The sequence below is a fragment of the Protopterus annectens genome, chromosome 15.part0, assembly GCF_019279795.1.
Source record: "Protopterus annectens isolate FY-2018-M chromosome 15.part0, PAN1.0, whole genome shotgun sequence".
NCBI classification, from domain to species: domain Eukaryota; kingdom Metazoa; phylum Chordata; order Ceratodontiformes; family Protopteridae; genus Protopterus; species Protopterus annectens.
Window position 1 is genome coordinate 163,336,906 of NC_056749.1, and position 26,110 is coordinate 163,363,015.

At 37.3% G+C, this 26,110-nt stretch overlaps 1 long non-coding RNA gene across 1 annotated transcript in view; it reads left to right on the forward strand.

Annotated features, from left to right (window-relative positions):
• The window catches only part of LOC122790074, a 561,856-nt gene that overhangs the window by 311,175 nt on the left and 224,571 nt on the right, over window positions 1–26,110 (forward strand). Inside the window, exon 2 of the long non-coding RNA XR_006362917.1 lies at window positions 15,450–15,509. This is a non-coding gene — a long non-coding RNA (uncharacterized LOC122790074). The remainder of the gene's footprint in view (window positions 1–15,449; window positions 15,510–26,110) is intronic.

The following is a 26,110-nucleotide window of genomic DNA, read 5'->3' on the forward strand; positions in this document are numbered from 1 at the left end:
TTCAACACTGTCTGATTTGCAATTAGACTAACATCCTCTTCTATACATTCCCCCTTATGGGAAACTTTTGATATGTTCTTTGGTAAGGTGGGTTTTTGATTCTTGGATATCTCTGAAAACCCTGTGTATTAAGTTCATCATAATTAGAAATTTCATAAAATTCGTCTTCCTCCTTATCTGTGTCAAGACCTCTAAATGCCCTATTTGTATTGCCTCCATAAGTAGGAAAATTGCGTTTTTTCGGCCATATATATGCTACTTGTTGTTGGTATTGATTTTTATCTCTTGACATTTTATTATTCTTACGTATACAAATAGTTGAAGCCCATTTTTCTGCTTCTACATATTGTTTTTTGTATAACTTTTCCCAGTCATGAAATAATAAATCATTTACTATCATAGTATTAAGATCCTCTACTTCTTGAATTAATTTACTTAATCTCTCATCATAATATTTCATCAATAACTTGATATATTTAAATCCAAATTCATCAAATAACATATTGAATTCATTCCTACCTATATCTGTCAACTCAATGCCCAGAGGAAGTTTAAAAAATCTTATACCTTTTGGTACAATTTTAAAGTCTAAACACTTTTGTAAATACATATTATCAATTTTGATGCCATTGATGGTTTTTAGCTTCTTACCCAATACATATATTTTAGACTTTAAATTTCCACTTTCACCCTTATGGTCAACTTGTGTATGCACCACTTTGTCAGATACATTTTCATTGTTTATGTCAAATTCAAATGTTAAAAATCTGTTAAAACAATTGTTGGTGTCAATCAGTCCATCCTGATGAAAATCAGATTTATTGTCCAAGCCACAATCAGTAGTCTTGCGTCTGGATGGAAGTTCAGTAACTGCTGAATAAGTTTTTTTGGGAGGTAATCTTTTGGGTTTAGTCCCAGTTCTTTTTGCCTCCAAGTCATGACAAAAGGGCGAGAAATCAAACGTAAAGTCCGAGATGTTGATGTTACTACTAGACATGGGTGCTGTTATATCTAGTCCTTTATTGCAACTGTTTCGTCGTGTCCTTTGACCATTGGGAATATCTGAAACATCTGATGTCTCAGTCTCATTGTCAGAATTCTATGTTTATCCAGCTACCGTGGATTACTGACTTGTCCAGCATTTCATTTGACTTTTGGGCAGCAAACGCTTATTGGTGAGACCGAAGGTGAACTATTTGGTTGGTTCCTAGCATTGTTACGATGTCGTTTTCTACTTCGGATATCGCCGGCGTGGAAGTCGTGGGAGTCATGAAGGAGGCTGGTCATAGTACAACTACACCAGGTACTGTTTTTGCTAGTGAATTGGTAACTGTCGATCAGTCAGTTTCCTTTAAAGATGAACTTAATGGCTTAAAGGAAGAAGTAAAACATTTGACTTCTCTCGTACACCAGTTGCTTCTTGGTGCAAATAAACAAGGTTTTAGCGGTGTTGATCCTTCTGGCACAGAGACTGCTTATTTCAAGGATAATGATAAGACTTTTAAGGACAATGACAAGTCTTCCAATGCACAACATAATAATGGCAAAGTTAATGTTTTGGCACCCGAATATCCTTGTCGGAAGGTGTCTAATAAGGGACAGATCTCTAGTAGCAGGATGTGTAAAATTCGTGAAATTAATATCACTAATTCTGACAATGAGACTGAGATATCAGATGTTTCAGATATTCCCAATGGTCAAAGGACACGACGAAACAGTTGCAATAAAGGACTAGATATAACAGCACCTATGTCTAGTAGTAACATTAACATCTCGGACTTTACGTTTGATTTCTCGCCCTTTTGTCATGACTTGGAGGCAAAAAGAACTGGGACTAAACCCAAAAGATTACCTCCCAAAAAAACTTATTCAGCAGTTACTGAACTTCCATCCAGACGCAAGACTACTGATTGTGGCTTGGACAATAAATCTGATTTTCATCAGGATGGACTGATTGACACCAACAATTGTTTTAACAGATTTTTAACATTTGAATTTGACATAAACAATGAAAATGTATCTGACAAAGTGGTGCATACACAAGTTGACCATAAGGGTGAAAGTGGAAATTTAAAGTCTAAAATATATGTATTGGGTAAGAAGCTAAAAACCATCAATGGCATCAAAATTGATAATATGTATTTACAAAAGTGTTTAGACTTTAAAATTGTACCAAAAGGTATAAGATTTTTTAAACTTCCTCTGGGCATTGAGTTGACAGATATAGGTAGGAATGAATTCAATATGTTATTTGATGAATTTGGATTTAAATATATCAAGTTATTGATGAAATATTATGATGAGAGATTAAGTAAATTAATTCAAGAAGTAGAGGATCTTAATACTATGATAGTAAATGATTTATTATTTCATGACTGGGAAAAGTTATACAAAAAACAATATGTAGAAGCAGAAAAATGGGCTTCTACTATTTGTATACGTAAGAATAATAAAATGTCAAGAGATAAAAATCAATACCAACAACAAGTAGCATATATATGGCCGAAAAAACGCAATTTTCCTACTTATGGAGGCAATACAAATAGGGCATTTAGAGGTCTTGACACAGATAAGGAGGAAGACGAATTTTATGAAATTTCTAATTATGATGAACTTAATACACAGGGTTTTCAGAGATATCCAAGAATCAAAAACCCACCTTACCAAAGAACATATCAAAAGTTTCCCATAAGGGGGAATGTATAGAAGAGGATGTTAGTCTAATTGCAAATCAGACAGTGTTGAATATTGAAGAGCATGTCAGCTCAAGTAGTATATTAAGGAAGGATGATATAGACGTCCATGATAACATTTATACGTATCGCAATTTTAAAATTTTTAATTATTCTAAATTACATATTGACAAGACTTATTTTAGTTTGTTGGAAAAAGGTATGAAATTTATCCCTGAACCTAGATTCAAACTTACGGATGTACTAATTGATTTTAAGAAATTTATTAGGAAAATCAATCTAGAAGTTTTTTATAAGGATAAGATACCGTTAGGAGGAATAGATGGGGGAGACAATACAAGTCAATCACTAGTTATAAAAAGCAAGTTTACTCCACCTAACCACCCGATTATTGATACCTTTGATAAAGTGGTGACTAGGGAGATATATAATGCACATTGTTTATTTTCATCCATGAAGGTACATGCAAATTTGACGGAAGAAGAAGACAAATTATTACAAATTTTAAAAAATGACACTTCGATTCGTATTATGAAACCCGATAAGGGTGGAGGTATTGCTATTTATGACAATTTGAACTATATACAGAAAATATATAATATATTACTATTTTCTGGTAATTATGCTACTATCTCTATGAACGAACTAAATATAGCCTACCAAAGAATTGACTCCTATACTGAAGAATATTGGATTGAGGCAAGAATAACTGAAACTATTTATAGATTTATCAAAGCCTGTTATCCAAAATTAGCAACTATGGTGGGTATCCCAAAGATTCACAAAAATACTGATGACCCACCCCTGAGACCTATTGTCTCAGGAAGTTATTCCAAAACCTTCAATATAGGCAAATTTATAGATACCATACTCAAGAATGTATATACCTTCATCCCGCACATGGTGAAAGATTCATGGTGCTTTTTATCTCAGTATCCAGTGAAGGAGTTAGATACTAGTGAACCTCACATTATAGTCACTATTGACGTGATTGATCTCTTTTCGTGTATACCGAAAGATGAGGGTTTAACAGCTTTCACCAACAGTTTGACCAAACATACTGACCTAGAATGGGACGCCATAAGCTTGATAGTAGAACTTATGGCTATAGTATTAGATAATAATTTCATTCAGTTTGAAGGTGAGATTTTCAAACAGACTAGAGGCGTAGCAATGGGGGCAGCTTGTGCCCCCATCTACGCCAACCTAGTTATGTTAAATTGGGAAGACAATGTTGTATTCCCATCCAAATACTTTAAACATATTCGTTACTATTCTAGGTTTTTAGATGATATTTATATCATCTGGCAAGGTTCTGAATCAGTTTTAATAGAATTTATGGAGTTCATAAAAGGTAGTAGTACCTTTTTACAATTTACGTTTTTGTATGATTTTGTTGGACTACCATATCTTGATACCCTCATAACAAATGAAAATGGTAAGATACAATCCAGAATTCATAGGAAACAGACATTTTCTAATAATTATCTGGATTATTCCAGTTATCATCCCCCCAAAGTGAAATACAATGTCTTCAAAGGACAGGTGATTCGAGCAGTTCGTATGGTTTCAGATGAAGATGAATTACATAAGGAATTGAATTTAATTCAGGGATTTTTTAGTGAGAGAGGTTACCCTTCGAGGATGATGGAAGAAGTGGTATCATATGTTATCAGTCAAAGAGGTATTAAGTACAAATCACTACTCGGCTCAGGAGATATACAGAATACACCGATACTAACACACAATGGTGTCAACCCAGGTTTTCAAAGGGCATGTATTATTCCGTACTGTGTAGGTAGTGACAATATAAAAGAGATTATAAATAAATTTTGGTATTTGATCAGTACTGATCAGACCTTAGTTAACATTTTAGGATCTAAACCCAGATTTATTTATAGAATGGGAAAAAATCTGAAGAGTTTGTTAACACATCAGTATAATATCAAATATTCAGGGTCTGTTCATCAAAATAGGACCACTAGCAATAAATGTGGTTTTTGCAGGTACTGTAAATTTATGTCCAGTGCAAAAAAGATACATCTTCAAAATGGACATAAAAGTACTATTGTCAGTAAATTAGGTAACTGCAATACCAAACAGGTTATTTATCTCGCTAAATGTGATATTTGTCCAGCCTTTTACGTAGGAAGAACCGAACGTCATTTGAGAAAACGCATATATGATCACCTATATAGCATTAAGACCAAAGATATACACAACGCCCTATATAGGCATATACAGGCATTGGGAACAGAACATACTTTTAAGTTTCTTATACTAGATGTCATTCATAATGACCCTAGAGGGGGAAATATTAAAAGCCTTATAGCTTTTAAAGAAACGTGGTGGCAATTATATCTTGACGCCACTAACCCACCTGGTCTTAATGAATGTATTTCGGTTAGAACATTATTATTATAATAATATGCTATGACAATATCACATTTCTGGTTTGATGCAACTTCAAGTTTCATCATATATATATAAAAAATCCTGATTCCTGTAGTTTTGTATATTTTAGTATTTGACACCTTTACACTCATTCCTTCCTAATTCCATTTTACAACGTTTATATATACAAATATGTCTTTTATATACATAAACATGTTTTTTACTAAGTGTTTTTTACAAAGTGCTTTTTACAGTTTTTTATTAAAGAGTTATTTACAAATTGATTTTATTAGAAGTAACATTATATAAATATGTGTTTTTAATAAGCATTCACATTTATGTATTGCACAATACACAAACCCATTGGTATATACAATCTTTATCTTGGACAGTTTTAATACAATGGAACAGATTAGATAATATTTGTATTGAATATGCATATATATTGTTATATATTGTTAATTATTTATTTATATACATATTTATTATAATATTATTAATTTATGAGGAAGTATGAAACAAACATATATATAATACATTCCTTATTATATATATTTTTTGTATAATATTATTTATATAACATTTCTTTTTTCTATTTGTATGTATATATGTGTAAATTAATTGTTAATATATGCATAACATGGGTTCTCTTACTTTTAATATAACAATAATATTAACATATATTTTTATAACAATATTTATATCTCTATTTATTAATATATGTTATTTATAAAATTTATTAGAAGTAATGTATTCAGCACTCATTAAACTGGTCACCCAACAAATGCGATACGCATAAAAAGTATATGCCTTTCAAGTCAATATACACAGTTTTATATTACATTGATTCTTTTTTATATTATACAAACATATCTGTTTCGTACATCACTCAATATTTTGCACCATCCAGTTATAATTAGTTAGATTGTCAGGTTGTTAATGTTTATGATCAACAGATACTATGACATGACAACGCAACATTTCATGTGGTACACCTTTAAATATTTGAAAATTGTTTGGCGCCAAAACATTTATAAATTAAGTAGATTTTGCATTCTTCTGTTGTTCTGATGAAGACCATTTGTTTTGGTTGAAAGCGCTTAACCAGTATTTTTCATATTTTTCATGTTGTGCACAGTATCCGTTTGTATTTTCTTTCCTTGTGAGTGTTCCGCTCACTAGGATTTGAGTTTACGTTTATGCAGTCGTTTTATATTGTAGTGTCGTGAGTTTCAATAAATTCTATGTTTATCCAGCTACCGTGGATTACTGACTTGTCCAGCATTTCATTTGACTTTTGGGCAGCAAACGCTTATTGGTGAGACCGAAGGTGATCTATATGTTAACCAAACTATCAAAACCATCAGTAAAAAAACTAGGATCACTTTACAGAATAAAAGCCTTCCTAACCCCTCCAGCAAAAATTGCCATCCCCTCTACTCTCGAATTTAAACAAGACTGTCCTTAAACTCTCAATTTGCTACAACCACATTGCCAGGTTTGCCACTGGGCTGCCTTTTAGGACACATCATTGCATCAATCTAAATCAGCTTGGGTGGCTTGAACTACCCAGCCTAATCCAGTATAGCCAACTGATTATGGCCTATAAAATCCTCTATAATCCAGACAATACTTCTGCACTTAAAAATATTATCACCCCCATAACAATCCTAGACCGCTTCGATCCTCTAACAAACTACTAATTTAGACTAGCAAAATTAATAACACAGCCGGTGATGCTCTCTTTGCAAACTCTAAGTAGATCCTGGAACTCTCTTCCAGCTGATATTACCTTACTTTTCACCTTAGGTCAATTTAAAACTAGACTCAAACATTTGTCACTTAACTGGATATATCAATGTATCAAGCCTGGCTACCTCTCTCTAGAATGTGTAAAAATCTTTTAACCAGTTTACTGTGTAATTTAATTTGATCCTGACTTGTGCTCAGGATTAACTGTAACCTGTGGAACTTGTTTAACTTGCTTACTTATGTAATCTCTGTAAATAGTTTGTTTGTAATATGTAATGCTGGTATTATATAATGCTGTATCTGCTTACCCTTGGCGCTTTTCTCCCCGGGCTTCCACTGAAAATGGACATGCATCCAGTCAGAGTATCCCGGTCAACAAATGTAAAATAAAATAAAAATTACTGTGGTTAGGTGTTGATTCGTCTGTTGTGATAGGTAGGTTCAGGATTAGGGTGGATGTCTTCTAGAAAGATTTTGGTGTATTGAGGAATTAATACTTGTTTTTGGCGAATGATTTACCACCTAATTTTGATTTGGTTTTAATTGAAATGCAGTTCATCGGTCTGTATTTGAAGTAAAGATGAGGAACATCATTAAATAGGCTTGGGTGTGATGTGTGGAGAGTGTAGGGATGAAGGATAAATAGATGGTTGGGACAGAGTTGTAGATGTGTTGAGAGCTATTGTAGAGTCATGGTAGGATGAGAGATGGCCCAGTAGCAGGAGAATGGAGGACAGGCTAAGCAGTAGCATGATTTGGTAAGAGTCTGTTTTATAGTTGGCAAGTAGGTGGGAAGTAGGGATCAAGAAGGAAAAAAAATGCAGGGTTGAAGGTTTAGTGGTTAGTGATGGTGTCTGAAAGCTGATAGAGGGCAGGTAGGGAAGAAGTATTTTTTGAAGGAAGAGGTTATCCTAGTATCTTCTGGAATGTAAGGAACATGGGGTTTAAAGGCTGTGGATCGAGAATGCAGGTAAAATAGGAAGAAGTGAAGGTTTAATTGGGAAAAGTGGAAGATAGAATGTAGAGCAGATAAGTGCTGTTAGGGAGGAGTGTGACTATGAATGTGTAAAATGCAAAGCAATACGGGATGGACAAATTAGTTGGGAATTTGGGAAGCAGGAGTTTGTGTATGATAAGGTTGTTTGAGAGGGTTATGTAATAGGACTCAGAAGTATGACTGTAGGAAATAAAGTATAGTAAGAGGGCGTAGGTGAGAATTGAAATCAAGCATTGTGAGGCTGAGTGTAGCAGGCTTAAACCTTGTTAAATAACAGTGTAATCATTTAATAACAATACAAATTAATTAGCAGAAAGGTACAAAGAACAGGTTTGCTTTTATTTCCTGAAGCAGAAATTTGTCCGCCACAAAGATAAAGCTAATTTCATATACACTGTGATTTGTCGAGAAAGGACAGGGGTCAACTTAGTAAATGGTCCTAAGAGTGCAAAGACCTCTCTGTAAGGGGGGACGATACTTAGATTCCTCACATGTTTGATAGTGCCCTGTATACATGCAGACATATTGAGCTGACATTTTTCCTTTAAAAGCCCTCTGGGAATTTCACCAATACCTAGAAATTAGTTTGCAGTGACAAGCCCTGCCTCCAGAGTTGCAAACCAGATAATCATATTACTTTATATTCTCACTGTAGCCATATAATGAATAATAAGGCCTGTTGCTGTGGATATGAAGTTTCCCACCATCTGTTACCAGGTAGGTGGATATGAACATTCTTAGGCAATGAAGAAATTGCCTCATGTTTACTGACAACCAGCTAATGTGCAAACTGATGCCGTGTATGAGATATATTTACACAATGTCTGTAGAGGCAAACCTCTCAAGTAAAAGCACTCCTAATGTTAATCAGGTTGTCAGTAGTATACACTTCTTACCCATCTCAGACAGTTTAAAGCAGATGCATAGACTCCCATATGCTGAAGCACTCATTCCCTCCAGTACAAGTCTTTTGAGTGTGTACCTTTAACTGCTAGTGGGTGTGGCCTAAACCTTTAAAAATGAAGTTATCACCTTACAATTCTAATAAATACTCATTGACAGAGGTCAAATATCAGTACAATTGTGTGCCATCATGTAAGATGAAATATTCTGATACCTTGTATGTAGCGTGGTTTTGGAATTATTAATGCAAGTATGAACAAGTAATATTTGACGCCTAGAGGAGCAGTAGGGGGTAACTGCAGATGCACCTGGAGGTATCACTCGGATGTAATGAGTTAAATGCAAGCTTCCTAAACCCCAAAGACAACCTAGTTGTACAGATAAATGCCCTCAGCAGCCCTGAATGAACTCTCTCAAAACAACACTCACATCAACACTTACAGCCATATCTCCAGGAGCCTCTGTCTAAACTCATAAAGCAAGCCACCACACAATCCAACAGTTTGGTCACTGGTGACTCCATTGTGAGACACACTGATGTCAGTCTCACCAAGCTGAGTAAGAAAAAAAGTCAGTTGCTTATCAGGGGCCAGGATCTGCCACATTACACATGCATTCAGGTCATTGGACCACAAGTGCCAGTATGACTCATTGTCCATGAGGGAGAGTAAATGACCTGAGACGGACCTCCATAGAGAATGCATGCCCCAAAAGCCTAGCATTGAGCAGAATGTTACCTTCTCCAAGGATACTAGAATACAAAGACTTCAATTGGCTTAGCTTCTGGTGTCGTCTCATGGGGGTGCAATATTTGTCAGCATGGAAGGAGATGGTCAACAGATCATGCTGCTTTGCCAAGAATGGTCTGCACCTCTCCCCTCTAAGCATTCAAATCTTACCTAAAATAACATCGTCCCCATAGTGCCTTATTTAGACAAAGCCAAACTGACAGTACTTTCAATGTAGCAAACCAAAATCAAGAAAATCTAAAGGTGTTGCTGCTGAATACTGAGTCTAAACAAGAAGCTCTGCTCCCTACAAGCTTTCCTCACCCTAAAGAATGATCATGATTTTGCAGTCACAGATGTGGTGTAAAGCTGCAGAGAGCACGCCAGCAGTGCAAGACTGTAATGCCTTCCACACATTTAGACCAGGTACTATGTAGGGGCTAAAGGTGAGGGTGTCTCAATGTACATCAAAAATATATCTCACGGCTGATAAAACAGGACAATTCACTTGAACTTCTCCACATTCAAATGACCACAGGCAAAATCCCATACCACTTCCTTGCAAGCTGTAGGTCCACCTCTGACCCCAGAAACTCATAACATGTATTTAAACTTAATTACGTTTACCAGGATAGTCCATCTGGGTATAAGCCTGTTTTCAGTGGAGTCCCAGGGCGACAACTCCACAAATACAATGTACATTAATATACAGAAAAAGATGCATTAAAAATAAATACAGCTATACAGACATTGAAAATAAACATTAAGTTAATAAAATAGTATCATAGGCATTGTTTACAGAGTTTAAAATTGTTGGTTTCCAACAAAAAAAAAATTGCCATCAAACTTAGTACCATATTCATGGGTGAATTTAATTACTCCACTATTAACTGGGAATACAGATGAACCCAAATGTGCAGGCATAGATTCCTATATTCTATTTTGTAAACACGAATTCCTTGCACCTGATTGTTATTACACTGACCAGGTGTGTGCAAAACTACTGGATCTTGTGCTTACTAATATGGGAGAGTACAGCAACCCCCCCCCCCCCCCCCCAGTATGTCTTCTCTGGTAAGGTTAGAACAGAAAATGGTCTCCTTTGAAGTAATTAAATCTGAAACCCCGGATAATGCTGAAATGTACAGAAAATACTTGAAGGCTAACTTCCTACTATTAAGTGACAATTTAGCAAAATTTCATGCTCCCATAAACCCTGGGAACACTTGCCTATGCAGAAATACTCACAGAACTCTATAAAAGCTAGCTACATAGAGGCAGATGTATACACTAGGAAGAAGTACAGAACTAACTAAAAAAAAAGGCAGTCTGGTGAAATCCCATCAGTAGGCTTTATACCAGCAGGAAGAAAAATGGCAAAAACTAGGTGCATCACCAGCAGGATAAAAGCACAGCCATCAAACTAAACTAACAACTCTGAGGACAAATCTGAAGTAAATTTGGCCTCAAGGGGCAAAAACCACAAGGAATTCTATGTCAACAACCTCAAATGGAAGTGGAGCCACCTAGACTGAACCAGAAGATATAACAAACCTGGCTGATAAATGTTTCTAACATTAACCCACTCTCCACCCCCCCCCCCCCCGGTCAACCTTCCCTTAGGAAATACCATCAAATACAATTCCCCCTATTATCACTGGGGAACACATCCTCAATGCTCTCTGAGGCCAAGAACACTACATCAATAGGACCAAATGTCCCATTGTGGTTGTCTTTCGGCTTTTCCCGGTTAGGGGTCGCCACAGTGGAACTCCAGTCCACTAATGATTGGCAGTAGATTTTTACATGCCGAGTTGCCAGCCCTGACGCACAACCTTCAATGAAGGTATGCCCATTCACACATGTCTCCACACAGAAGACACTCTAGCTGAGAATTTAAAAGGACGACATCTTATTGTGAGGCGACAATGCTACTGCAGCATCACCACCGCAGTATGCCTTCTAAATAGCATCAGTCGTGACCCATCAGTTGCTCTATTTGCTATTTAACTGTAGCCTCCAAACAGGCTTCATGCCTCATGAATGGAGAAAAAGAGCCATCCCTCTGCACAAAGGTGGGCTATCTACAGACTCATAAGTCTCACTAGTCTTGTATGGAAAGCTATGGAAAGAAGTAATATGGCAATGATACTAACTTTTTGAGGTTTACTTTCCAACACAATCTTGATCATATCAATCAAGATATAAAAATCTCCCTAGCTGGCAGCACTAGAGTCCACTTACAGTAGACTCTTTCAAATTCTTATTTGCACTTCAATAGTTTTTATCTGGTTACATATAAAGACTTTGTGTTAAGGTTAGACTGGCTAGGATGGTCTCTAATAAGCTAGTATTTGCACATGAAAAGCAAATTTCCTTCTTAGAAAAAGGATACCCAAGAGCATTTTTACATCAAGTTAGTCAGCAGGTGTGTGCTAACTGGGGAATTAAGTATAAACCTTTGTTGGGACACGGTTTGGTCTAATTGTAGATTTAGTGATAATTGTGAAAATTTTTGTAAGTCTTTGGTTCGCCAATATAGTGACTGTTCCAATCAAGTGAAAAAAAATATTTGGAAGTATTGGTTAGTATTTAAGGGTAATTAACAGTTACACAAGGCTAAATATGACTTAATGGAACATATTAAAACCTATGTAACTTCAATTCAAAATCTTTTTACTTCATTAAATCTACTAAAGTATATGATGGTGTTTCAACCACTCCATAAGAACCCAAATTTTGTTATAGGGAATAAATTGATAGACTTACAGAAATTCCCTCTAATAAAGGATTTAATCATATTGGATTTTTACCCCTTGCTTGGGATATCAGTTCACGATATTTTAAGAGAAAAGTCTTCCTATTTCATATCTAATTATCATGAGACAGTTAAAAGATCTAGCTATAAACTATTTTAATAACTTTGAGTTTAAAGAGGAGGAATTAAATATATGTCGCAATCTGTGGGAAGCTCTGTTACAAGACAAAAAATATATAACTACCTCATATAAACTGATAAAAGAGATGAAACACAATAAACATATTCTCTTATCGAATTACTGGAGGGAAAAATTAATATTAGTTGAGGACAGCAAGATTTTGGATGCATTTAAGCTAACATTAAAGTCAGTATCCCTCCAAAAATTACTATTCACACAATTGATGATATTTAACAATGCCTATTATACCAGTCTTACTCTTCATAAATTTGACTAAAAAAATTCTCCTAATTGTCCATACTGCATAGACCAGATAGCTGACCTGTTTCACATGTTCTGGAGTTGCAAATGCATTTTTAAACTTTGGAATTCGTTAAAATTTCAATTACAGAAAATGGGCTACCAACATTCAACACTCTTGGGAATTTATGATCCTACATATTCCCCCAGATAATTTAGATAAATCAAAAAGGATCATAATCATGAATATTTGTTTATTAATGAAACTATACATAGCTTCAAACTGGTTGAACCCTACCCAGACATCTTGGGAAAAATTCAGATCACTAGCAATAAGACATATATTAGCAGCACAAATTGTTAATTAATGACCATAAGAAAAGTATACATAATGTTAAAATATGGGAGCAAATTTTTAATATTGTGTTGGCCTAGAGGTTCTTATCCACTGTTACTTAGGATACATATTTATAAGTCAGATTCAATCTTAGATTAGATATAGATTGTAATAATAATACAGATTGATGGCTCTTTTATGTTATGTTTCCTTCTTAACATTTTTTTTGTTAATGTACAATGTTTGTGTAACTTTTGGAAGCAATCTTGTACATATTGTGTGTGTGTGTATATATATATATATATATATATATATATATATATATATATATATATATATATATATATATATAGTAGTGTGTAGTATGCAATTGAAAAATAATAAAAGACGGATTATTGAAAAAAAAAAGTTACACAAGGCTGTAGATGAGAAACCCAATTTTGTGTTTAATGTGCCACCAAAGTTGAATACATTTATGGAATGTGTTAAACTGGATTAGGGTACGACCAAAATTGGAGAGACTAGTAAATGAAGTGTATGCTGCCAATGTAACTTTATATATTCTGGCGCAGCTATGAGCCTTAAATATATTTAACACAGCTTTGGTTGCCGTCAGGAAACTGAACTATCCAGGAATAGTGTACATTTCTAAATGTAATCAACTTTCTGTGTTCTACGCGGATAAGACTGCGATCTTTAAGAAAATTAATATATGAACATTGTATTTTAAAATGCAATACTAAAAATGCACTTTATAGACGGAATCAGGATATCCTTGGATTTAAGAAATTTGAATTTGGAATTATTGAAAGGTTTCCTAATTATCCCAGGGGTGATGCTTGGGAGTCTACCTTTGCATACCTTGAATGTCGCAACTTAAACTTAACACAAATATCCAGGGATAAATGTAAGTGTAAATTTTACTTGTTTTAAGTTATGATCAGCAAAACTGTAATATAGCATGGTATTTAATTTATTGTGGAGAAAATCCATATATTATAATGCCTGCCTTTTTATAATACACTGGGTATTGTACATTTTAATGTCATGTTTTTAGGATTAATGAAATTTTTATTGTTTTTGCATTGATATGATTTTTGGAGTGAATGAGGTTTATAAACTTCCATACATTTTTCACTTGGTAACAATTTCTCTCATTTGTTTTAACTGGGAGATTAAACACTATGTATTACATTGATCATGTGATGTTAGGGCTATATATATATATATATATATATATATATATATATATATATATATTGTACTTTGCATGTTTATTGGTTCTGAAGAAGCCTATGGTAATGAGTGTTCAACACTCTACTAAACTCATTTTGTTACATTAAAGTTTGTTGGATACGCTGGGCTTATTGTGACCTGTGCCTAGCACCATGTACCCTTGATTTGTGAATGCACATTCCTTTGGTTCTTAAATGCTCTCATTTTATACAATTATTTCTTTGTGCTTCAGTATATGGTGCTATTCCTATTATCCAGAATTACAGCCTCCTGGGCATGTAGTGTGGCAGTTACACTCTTTCCCCGAAGAGCATCTAAGAACACTTGTATATTTTTTGGCACATTTCCTTGCACATCTCAGTCTTGAACATGTAGTACAAGTATATGCATACTCAATGTGTGACTAGAGCTATGTTCTGGGAATTTGTGAATCATGGTGAGTTATTTTGAGTACTTGGAGGATCCAGAAAACTATGGCTTGAAGGAGCTGATTTTATTACATTAGAGAGAAACTGTGACTTGGGTCATTGACCTCGAGTAACTTACAGAAATTCTACCATCTAATACCTACAAGTCATCCTTTGAATCAAATATTTATCTGTTTTCTGTCATGTATCGCCATTCACAACTAATCATTTAAATGACACCCTTAAAAAAATTGACATTAAGCAGTTGTTTCCTTAGCATTGTATTCTGTCATGGAAGCATTTTAAATTTTGTAATCTTCCTTAGTCTGGTATTACAGAATATTAACCAGCAAAGAAGGGGTTATTCAGCTTTCTTGACCATCTGTAATACTAAGTATGCTTAGATGCATCACATGAATATCCTTATGCCTTCTCTTCTGAGTCTGTAAATTAAAATTACATTTGAACAAAAGTACTTTGAATAAATGTGCAATATTAAGTGGATTTTAATGTATTTGCCAATCAAGATGTAGTATTCAATTACTTTTTTCTCAGTGCTACATCCTAATTGCTGCTCTTTAATACAGCTGTATTACACAGTCTATTAAAATACACATTTGTCTGTATAGTGTTTTTTTATTTGTTGAATGATATGTGAAGATTTTTCAAGAAACTAAACTGCAGAATAAGAGATCATTTTCTTAATTTTTTACCATTTTGTTTTAATTTTTTCCTCATCTTTTTAGGAATGGTGAAAGCCCTTGATGGCAAATGATTTATTAAAGTATAATTCTGTTTTCTGTATGCTTTTCTCTTTGTTCAGCCTCTAACAATGCCTGCAAATATCCCTGAATATGAATACCTCATTCTCTTTGAGCAAACGGTAAGTGTTTAAGTGACACGTTGCCTTACAAACCAAGAATATATTCCTTTATTTATATTTTGTTCTTTAATCTCTGAGGCTAGCCTACTCCAAAACAATTGTTCTTTATCAGTTTCTCATGTATGGCTGTTGCCTCTGTCTCACTGCCACATAATTTTAATATAAACGCCCATCTGTGCATAATTTCAGTTGTGCTTTGCGTTTTCGGATTGATCTCAGGCAATATGTAAATGTACTGACTATTTGCATGCCATGTACTTCACTGTTTATTTGTATTGTACTTTAATGAATTGCTTTGAACAATGTTGTGCAGCATGATATGGCATCTTTTTATACTACATTTGCAGCTGAAAAAAAGTGGTGTCTAATATGACACATGGTATCAGGTATAGGTCAGAGTTTATAAAGTGTCAGGCCGTACACACGATTGAGGCATTCGTATCCAGGAGTACCTCTAAGTCAAGCACCAAAAAAAACAAAAAAAAAAAAAAACAAAGCCGTGATAAGAAATCTAGACCTTAACTTAGAAATTACATTGACAATTTATTCCAAGAATAAGTCTTAATATCCAGTAAATTGTATAGTTTACATAGTATACTTTCTGTATTTAGGATTAACTGCTAAGTGAGTTTTCTGCTGAGGAATATATCACAAATACTCAAGTTCAACAGTGGCTGTCTCTAAAGAATCATGAAGCTCAGGATCACATTACTGTCATACTAAGGAATAAATGTACTTGCCCTTCAAAGAATCTATACATAAAACTTAAGTATACCATTTAAAGTATTATATTTATATCTTAAAATGCAACAATTTAGGCTGCTCTGGATCTATTAATTTTGTAGATTAGCTTGTATTCATTGACATACATAGACATATGAGGAAATGGCACTGGTTTATCTATACTTTGCTTAGTTTGGATCTTTATCCTTACTACACCTTGCTTAGGATTATTAATAGATAACAGGCCATCTGTAAAGGATGGAATAATCATCTTTCCCCTAAAATCTATTTCCATACATTTGTGATCTTGCATAATGTGGTAAGAGACTCAAAAATAGAAGCGTGGGGGGGGGTGAAGTGGTTGTCCTTGTCAAGTCTGTACTAGGGTATTAATAGGAGTGGCAACCCTCCCATTTATTACAATGCAAGTACATGCTGATTTGTGAAAAATCATACTGTATTTCTCAGACATTCAATTTCTTGAATGCCACAGAAGAAAATCCTGTGAACCCTATCAAATGCAGTGTCTTCCTATTAATTTTTTCTATTATACTACAAGATTAATTCAAATAAGTTTCTTAGGTTTGTTTTCCTTCTCTAAATCCATACTGAAACCTTGAGATTATCCGACATGCTACTAATCAAAATCATTAACATAAAATTGTAACAATTTAAAAGCTAAAGTACAGTAGTTAGTTCAGAATCCATAATTAAAATAAAAATTGTCCAAAATTGATTTGAGTGATCTGAAATATCTTCCTTTTCTGATGTCTTTAGAACTGGAGTCAGTTTATGATTACATTTCCTACCCAATTTTGCATCAAAACCATCAGGACCAGGATGTACTTTTATAAGCCTAAACTATTTTATGACTAGGCTTTATATTTGTTTTGCAACTATTTAAGTATTTTTATATATTTACTTTGAGGTTTGATAGCTCATTAAAGTGTTTTGTAGAAGACATTTAGTATTTTTTGTGGTTTACTTTCCAATGAGTTATTACCTTTGATAGACAATATATTAGTGTTATCTAGTTTTTTTGTCATGCTTTCATAATGTCTGTACCTATAATTTCAGTTAGTCTTCTTGTACATGTACACTTAACCAGTGTGCTGTAACCAAAATATGTAATTGGTGATCGAGCAATGTTACTTTGTACTCAGGCTGTGTATTATCATCACCTTAACATAATGTGACCATACATTAGTTCAGGATGATAGTATGAATGTGAGAGACTTCTGGCATAGTTAGATAATTTTGGGGTAGATGACGATTGCAAAGACTGTTCATTACATTATTAAAATGGCTTGGGTGGTATGGGCAATGTTTGATTATTACAGCAAGTTAAGTACAGCACATATTGCACAAAGTGACTTCTGCCATGTATGGAGTGCACTTGTATGCGTATGTGGTCATTCATTAATGTTCAGATTGTGCTGCATGGATGTTTGAGATTAAGGAGTCTAGAGAGGGCATGGCTGTTTAGAATGCAGAAGGAGTTGCTCTGAAGCATGAGGCTGCTATGCCATCCCTTTTTTACCATTTGATATGGCTGATCATATTTTGATAACTGTACCAGGATAGAAATGGAACTTAGGGACTCCAAGGGGGAACTAAGACGTGAGGCACTGTGTGATCTTTACGCATTGAAATAACCCAACTTACATTATATTTACCCATGGATTTCTACTTTTCCAACCCTCCTCTTCCATGAGGCAATCATAGCAGGAAAATCCAACATCCCTATACCCCACAGGTTATGTGCTCCTGTAAAGCATAGCATCCCCTTGCACAGCAAGCAGTTCGATGGGGGTTGTGCCATAGTAACAGGACAAACTCAGTATCATTGTACCTGTAGGCCATGTTCTCCAGTACTGGTGTCGTCCACCTCTGTCTCCATTTAATACAGTGGACAAGGGGCACCATGTTTCCATCTACTGCAATGGTCATAAAGGTGAAGAAGGCAGTTTAAGTGAAGAGCACCTTTCCTGGGCCTCCAATGCCTCCCCAAACATAGCCAATATGAATGGCAATGAGCTGTAATAGTCTCATACTCAGCAGGGCAGACCTTTTACTGTTTTATCATATATTTTACAGTTTGTTTACACATCTACTGAAATATTTAAATTCTGTGCATGCACATGTAAATATAAATATTTATATATTACCACAAACAAATGCATGGAGTTTATAACTTTATGCTTTTGTAGGTTTATAGGTGTTTGGACTGCAGGCTGTGGTGAGGGTCACTGTATCAGAGGTATTTGGGGAGTTACTGATGTGTTGTGTTTCTGGTTTTACTTTGCCCACTCCATTACATAGAAAGTATTTGGGTATGAGAGGCAATGAGCGTGTGCTGTACTTAGACTTTATGTTCATATATACTTACAGATTGCATGTCTCAAATTACTGGTAAGATAAGACTAGAATGAGCAATAAACAAAGGTAAGATAGAGCTGCATTTTGCAAGCAATAGTCATAAATGGTTGTGTCACTCAGTGCATTATAACTGAAATTAATACATGTACAACATACTAGCTATTGGTGACTCTATAGTCAGGCACACTGTCTCACTCACCAGGCTAGACAAGGTTAATGTCAGCTGACTGTCAGGTGCCAGGATCCGCCACACAACCGACGCACTCAGGTCGCTTGACAACAAGTACAAATATGACTGTCATTGTCCATGTTGGTGTGAATGACCTGAGATGTACCTCCCTGGACTATATGAAAAGAGACCAGAAAGAGCTCTCTGATCTTGTAATCCAAGCAGATATGACCCTAGCCCTGAGTAGCATCCTGCCAGTGCCTAGAATACCGCAGTGCAAGTGCAAAATGATTGACTTCAACAATTGGTTAAGCTTCTGGTGTCATTCTAAGAGGACCCAGTATTTGTCTGCCTGGGACGACATGGTTGACAGAGCACGATGCTTTGTGAGAGATGGCCTGCACCGGTCACCTCTGGGATTCCGGATACTGGCTAGGGCTCTTGCTGCCCGTATAGTGCCTTTTTTAGGCAAGGTTCAAATGACAAATTCACCACCATAACAGGTACAGGCAAGCAAAAACTACAGGTAATGCTACTCAATGCTAGAAGTCTAAACCACAAAATGCACTCACTCGAGGCACTCCTTAAAATGGAGAACATTGATATCTGTGCAGTAACTGAGACCTGGTTCACGGCTCCAGAAAGCACACCTGCATTACCAGGCTGTAACTCGTACCACACCTTTTGGCCATCTAACCTGTACCAGAGCACTAAAGGAGGTGTCCATATTCATTAAGGATATCCACACTTCCAGGCTAGTTGCTCAGCATAATGCATCTGAGATTATACAAGTGCAACTAACTCACGGCAAAACTGCAATCCAAATTGCAGCTTGCTACAGATCCCCCACCATGCCCCAGGATTCCCACACTTTTCTTGATATAATGGAAAATATTAGGGTTCAAACAAACAGCCTAATGGGTGATTTCAACTACACCACCCTTGACTGAGAAAACTACTCTTGTAACAACTTCATAAATTCCTATGCACTGGATCTACTTATCCACACCCCCACCAGCGGCAACAATATCCTAAACCTAGTCATTACCAACATGAGTGACTGGTGTTCCACACTAAGTCAACTCCTTGTTGGTCACATCTCGACCATAAGCTAATCATCCTAGATATCCACATCCTGCCCCCATCCCCATTAAGGAAACCACTGTGAAAAATTTCTCCAAAGTCAACTTCATCCTCAAGACAGAAGTGGCAAACTTCATGACAACCAAGCAGAAGGACAATACAGCTACAACTACTGAATCTTACACAAATGCACTTTATAAGCACTTGGACGAGTGCATGGATCATGCTATTCCAAACAACACCAAGACACCATCCTCCAGAAAAGGAAGCCAATCTGGTGGTCCCCTGCCAAAAATTCTACAACAGAAGGAAGAAACTGTTGTAAAAGAGTAAAGTCCCATGAGGGAAGGAACTCCCTGGTCAGCCTCAGTAAGATCCCTCATAAACTCCTACAAAGCTAGCTAAGAAAACAAACAAGCTATGTCAAGAACCTCATTGGTAGCACCCAGATCTCCTCTGAGTTGCAGCACAATTGCGTGAAAATTACAGAACCTACTGATATTGCCAACATCCTGGCAAATGTGTTCATTGCTAACTTTACCCCCCGCTCACCCCCTAAAGGGCCCATATCTATACCAGAAGAATGCAGACTACCTGTAATCTGTAAACCACACAGGTAAAAACTGCACTCTCTAAAGCCAAGAACACAGCATCCATGGGACCGGATTACATCCCAGGCTGCATTTTACACTAACTTCAGAATGATCTGGCTCCCCATCTATGCACTATGTTCAATCATAGCCTCACATCAGGCTTTGTGCCTGCTGAATGGTGCACAGCAGCAGTTATCCCACTCCACAAAGGGGGAGCCACCATGGACCCCAGGAACTATTGCCTTATTAGCCTGGTTTGTCAGGCCATGAAATGTATCATCATAGAACTTATAAACAAAGACATTGGTTAACTCCAAACTCTGGACCCCAACCAGTTCGGGTTTGTGAAAGGCAGATCATGCCGTCTGAACCTGATCAACTTTGAGGCAGTCACCAAAGCCATAGACTAGGGTAATTTGGTTCACACAGCCTATATTGACCTCGCCAAGTCTTTTGACACCATCCCCAATTCTGGAATTATAAACTCGCTAAATTGGGTATAAATCACTACGTCACAAGATGGGTTGCCAAATGGCTCACAGAACCCAAACTGTAAAATTTGCATACTCCAAATCTGACTTTAAACTAGTGACAAATGGAGTACCACAGGGTTAGGTCCTGGATCCTCTCCTGTTTGGTATCTACTTCTCTGAAGTACAGGCTAACACAGATGGTCTCTGGCTAATGGAGTTTGCAGATGACTGCAAACTAGCAGCCATAGTAGAGTCCTCAGACCATGTGGACATCCTGCAGAAGGGCCTCAGACAGATGCCTGGTGTCAGAGCCATGGCCTCAAGCTCAGTACCAAAATGTGTATCGTCATCCCCTTTGGTAAAAACTCTCTACCCATGAACTACCACATAGGCAGCAGTCTACTTAATGCCGAATGTGTGATGAGACCTTGGGACCCAGGTGGATAGTAGTCTCTCCTTGGATAATTACATCGCCACAGTAGTTAGGAAATCCTTCTATATGGTACACCATCACAAAAAAGGGTTCTCATCTGGAGAAGAGGTCATTGTTCGCCTTTACTTGTCACTCATTAGACCCATTATAGAGTACAACACCCCTTTTGGAATGTACCTCACAAGACATCTGCAACAGCTGAAAAGGCTGCAGAAATACCTCGCCAAGAGGATTACCAGCCTCGAACAGATCCCCTACTGTCATCTCAAAAACCTTTACTCCTTTGCATATCACCTACTCCAAGGTGATGTCTGCCTAACGTACAAAGCTGACATGCTACACGCTCTAGGGACCTAAACCTTGTCACCACATAAAACAGAACATGCTGGAGGGATAGATTCCTGTGCCAGAGACTTCACATACTATGGAACAAACTACCCATCTATGTCCAGCAGAGATCCTCATTAGCACTCCAAGAAAAATCTGAGTGGATGGGTAATAGGAAAGTCACCCTGGAGATCACTTCTATGGCTCTGCTCGAGAGTGGCACAGGAAAATAATTTTCTTGGGTGGTCAGTCAGGGAACCTTGTTGGCTAGACTGACTTAGGCCCTTGAGCCAATGGCCTGGTACCTACCTATGAACCTACAACTTTGTATGTGTTTAGTCATGTGGATGATGCAGTTAGTTGTATGCAGAATGATTTCAATTCCTGCTGCAAAACTGTTTGGCAGAGGGTAAGACACCCTTACTGTGAATGTTCATTGGCGTGATGGTTCAAATCCAGACCTGTGTAAAAATATTTCATGTGTAACAAAATTTTTTTTGTTTATTTCATAGATTGCTTTATTCATTTCAACTAATTTTCCCTTTATTTTTTAATGCCAGTGTTTGTGCTAAGAATGGAGTAGCACAAACAAGGGAACTGGAGAAACATGGTCAGGTTTACCTGTGCTTATCTCGTTTGCATGATGCTTAGCAGTGTTCAAACCTAGATTACTACCCCATACAGGAAGCAGACGGAACACCTGCAGACAGGGTGTAGACTGTATAAAGGACAAAAAGGGTACACTGTTGCAATTTTTGCTTTCCATTTCCCAGTGTGACTAAGCGATGTTGAGCAGCAATTACCATGGTTCCCCACTACATGCAGCCATCAAACACGTGCAGACAGGATGCAGATGGTCAATACTAAAAGGGACACATTCTATTAATTTTGTTGGTCACTGCACAAACACAATAAATGGCATTGTGTAGCAATTAACATACGACTTAAAGAATAGGGAATTATCCAAATGTTTAACTATTATTGTGGCAGCAGGTTTAAAAGTAGGACTAATACAGATGGTCCTGGGTTCAAATACAGGAAGTGCAACATATTTTTACTGTTGCAACAGTCCAATTTATAGCAATGAACAGAAAAATATACAAGTGTTTCAACATTTTTATGCTAACAGATAAAAGTGTAGGGCTCCAATGCACATGGCCTGAACATTCAGACATTTCTACTGTTGCATATATTTTATTTGACACCACTTATAAAGATAGTGGAGCTTTAATTGTATGTACGAGTGATAAGATGCCCTTATTGTGTTATCAGGTATATGACTGCTATACTGTTCACTATTTCTGCGAGTATAATTCTATCTGAATTTGAATGGCATTCACACTTTAAATAAGACACGTACACAAATGAATATATACACAAATCATGCTGGGTCACACACATACATGGTTAACACCTTAAACTGTTAGCTACAGTCATGAATGATTCATGACTGTCTGAGCAGCACTTCTTTGGCAAAGATGGAAATTGCTGCAGTGGAAGAAAATGTTTTGTTCCTTACACATAAGTTTGAATCCCTGTGTAAAGCCAAAAATCATGTCAGGGCATGTAATTTATTTCCCCCAGTGCAGGTCTGCAAAGTTAATTCACCTAACATTTGCAGCAGCAGACCTCCCTCAAACTAATGTCAAATGTCAGATAAACCTTCCAATTTCAAAAAACTGATATGCTCCCAGCTTGTCCTTGTTGCTCTCCACTTAATATCAAACAAACACAACTGGCATAGTTTACTGGATTTGCGCACTACCAGTAAACAGATTAACAAGAATTGGTGGGGAATAATGTGCCATTGCTCTACTTTTGTTATTAGACCGGTCTATCCAGGAGCGGACTTAGCTCAGCTGATGCCCTAGGCAAAAGGGCTCCATGGGGCCCCGCATCACACTACCTGGTGCCCCCATCCTGGTCTACCTTATAGGTTCATAGGTTGGTACTAGGCTATCAGCCATAGGGCCAATACAAGCCCAGCCATAACAATTCCCTGGCTATTTCTTCTCACACTATTTACTTCCCAGGACCCCTGTCTAGCTGACTGACGTGATCCCCAGGGTGAATTTCCTTTCTCCCATCCAATCATCAAGGTTCCTTTTGAAGACGGCCAAAGAGGCGCTCTGCTTGACATGTATGGGCAGTCTATTTCAGAGTCTGGGGAGTCTCTGGGTCAGGAACCTATCCCTCCAGCATGTTTTGTTTATTGTGATGACAAGGTTTAGATCTCTAGAGCATGTGGCCCTGAGGGATTGGGATTTCTTTAAGTGTAGCATGTCCAGCAGCTCTGGGTTTGATATGGCCTTGTATGTTAAGCAGAGATCGCCTCTGAGAAGATGATATGCAACAGAGTATAGCTGTTGTTTTGTAAGGCGGTCAGCATAGGCATCTGCTTTAGGCCTGTGATTCTTTTAGTCAGGTATTTCTGCGGCCTTTCCAGTTGTTACAGCTGTTTTGAGAGGTACATACCAAATGGGGTGTTGTATTCTATAATGTGTCTGAGGGATGAGTACAGTGGGACAATGACCTCTTTTTTTCTGGATGAAAAGCCCTTGATGAGATGTGCCACATAGAAGGATTTCCTGACTGTTGTGGGGATGTGGTTATTGAAGGTGAGACCACTGTCCACCTGTGTCCCTAAGTCTCTTATCACACTTTCGGTGTTTAGTGTACTGCCACCTATGTGGTAATATATGGGTACATGTTTTTTCCCAAAGGGTATAACTATACATTTCTTGGCATTGAGCTTGAGCCCATGACTCTGGCACCAAGCATCTGTTTCTGTAAGGCCCTTTTGCAGAGTATCCACATCATTTGGGGATTCAGTAATGGCTCCCAGTTTGCAGTCATCTGTGAACTTGGTTAGCCAGAGACCCTTAGTGTTGGCCTGTACTTAAGAGAAGTAGATGCCAAATGAGAGGTCCCAGGACTGAACCGTGAGGTACTCCACTTGTCTGAAGCTGGATTTGGAGTCAGCTACTTTTACAGTGTGGTTTCGGTCAGGAAGCCAGTTGGCAACCCATCGACTGACGTAGGAATTAATGGCCAGTTTAGTAAGTTTATCTATGATTCCAGAGTGGGGGATGGTGTCAAAGGCCTTGGCGAGGTCCAGATAGGCTATGTGGTCTGCCTTAATCTCATCCACTGCTCTGGAGACTGATTTGAAGAAGTCAATCAGGTTCAGGAGACAAGATCGGCCCTTCACGAACCCAAACTGCGTGGCGTCTAGTGTTTGAAGGATGCCAATGTCTTAGTTTATAAGTTCCATGATAATACGTTCCATGGCCTTGCAGATCAGCCTCATCAGACTGATGGGGCGGTAGTTCCTGGGATCCAAGGTGGATCCCCCCTTGTGGAGTGGGATAACTGTAGCTGTGCGCCACTCAGTGGGCACAAAGCCTGAGGTAAGGGTAGGATTAAACATGACACTTAGGTGAGGTTCCAGTTCATTTTGTAGTTCATGTAGTACACAGCCCAGGATGTCATCTGGTCCCATGGATGCTGTATTCTTAGCTTTGGAGAGTGCGTTTTTTACCTGTGTGGCCGTTACTAGAATTTGGCAATCTTCCATTATTGAGATCGGCCATTTAGGGGGTGAGAGGGGGTGAAGTTGGCACTGAATTGATCGTCCAGGATATTGGCAATATCCTTGGGATCAGTATATTTAATGCCATTCTGTTGTAGCTCAGAGCAGATCTGAGCTTTGCAATTTAGATTCTTGACATAGTTATAGAATGCCTTGTGGTTGTCTTTGGAAACTTTGGCAATTTTATTTTCATACTCCATGTACCTATTTAAATAAATACTGGAAAAGCGCCCCTGCTAGAGCGGTGCCCTAGGCGGCCACTTAGTTGGCCTAAGCCTAAGGCCAGCTATGGGTCTATCATTAGAGGGGAAGGGCCCAGTTTGTCTCAGAGTTGGGGTGTTCAGGAGTCCATGATATTTACTGGTGTCATGGTGAAGTGACACAGCCAAAGGCTTCTACAGGGGGACTATTCAGCCTCCCAGTACAAGTCGTAGGCTTGGAGTAGTTTAGCTAAAGCTGTATCCAGTGCAGTTGGCATCCCACACACTGGAGAACAGTGTATGTACCACTTCACTGACCTACAAAGGCACAAGAGGGATATATTCAACCAATGGTTGACAGAGTATCCAACTGATGACATCCTACAGTTGTGTGGCTATGCAAAAAAAGAGAATTTAAGTACATAAAAAGCTAAATATAGGCAAGAGTGGTATGCATAAAGGTTTGCTGTTTTCTTTTCACAGCTAATGAATAGAACAGGCTGGAGGGATAGATTCCCTTAACAAAGACTTCCCTTACTATGGAACAGGGTCCCGATCTACATAAGACAGAGCCCCTCAGTATTCCGCTTCAAGAGGAACCTTGATGAGTGGATGGGTAACAAAGGTCA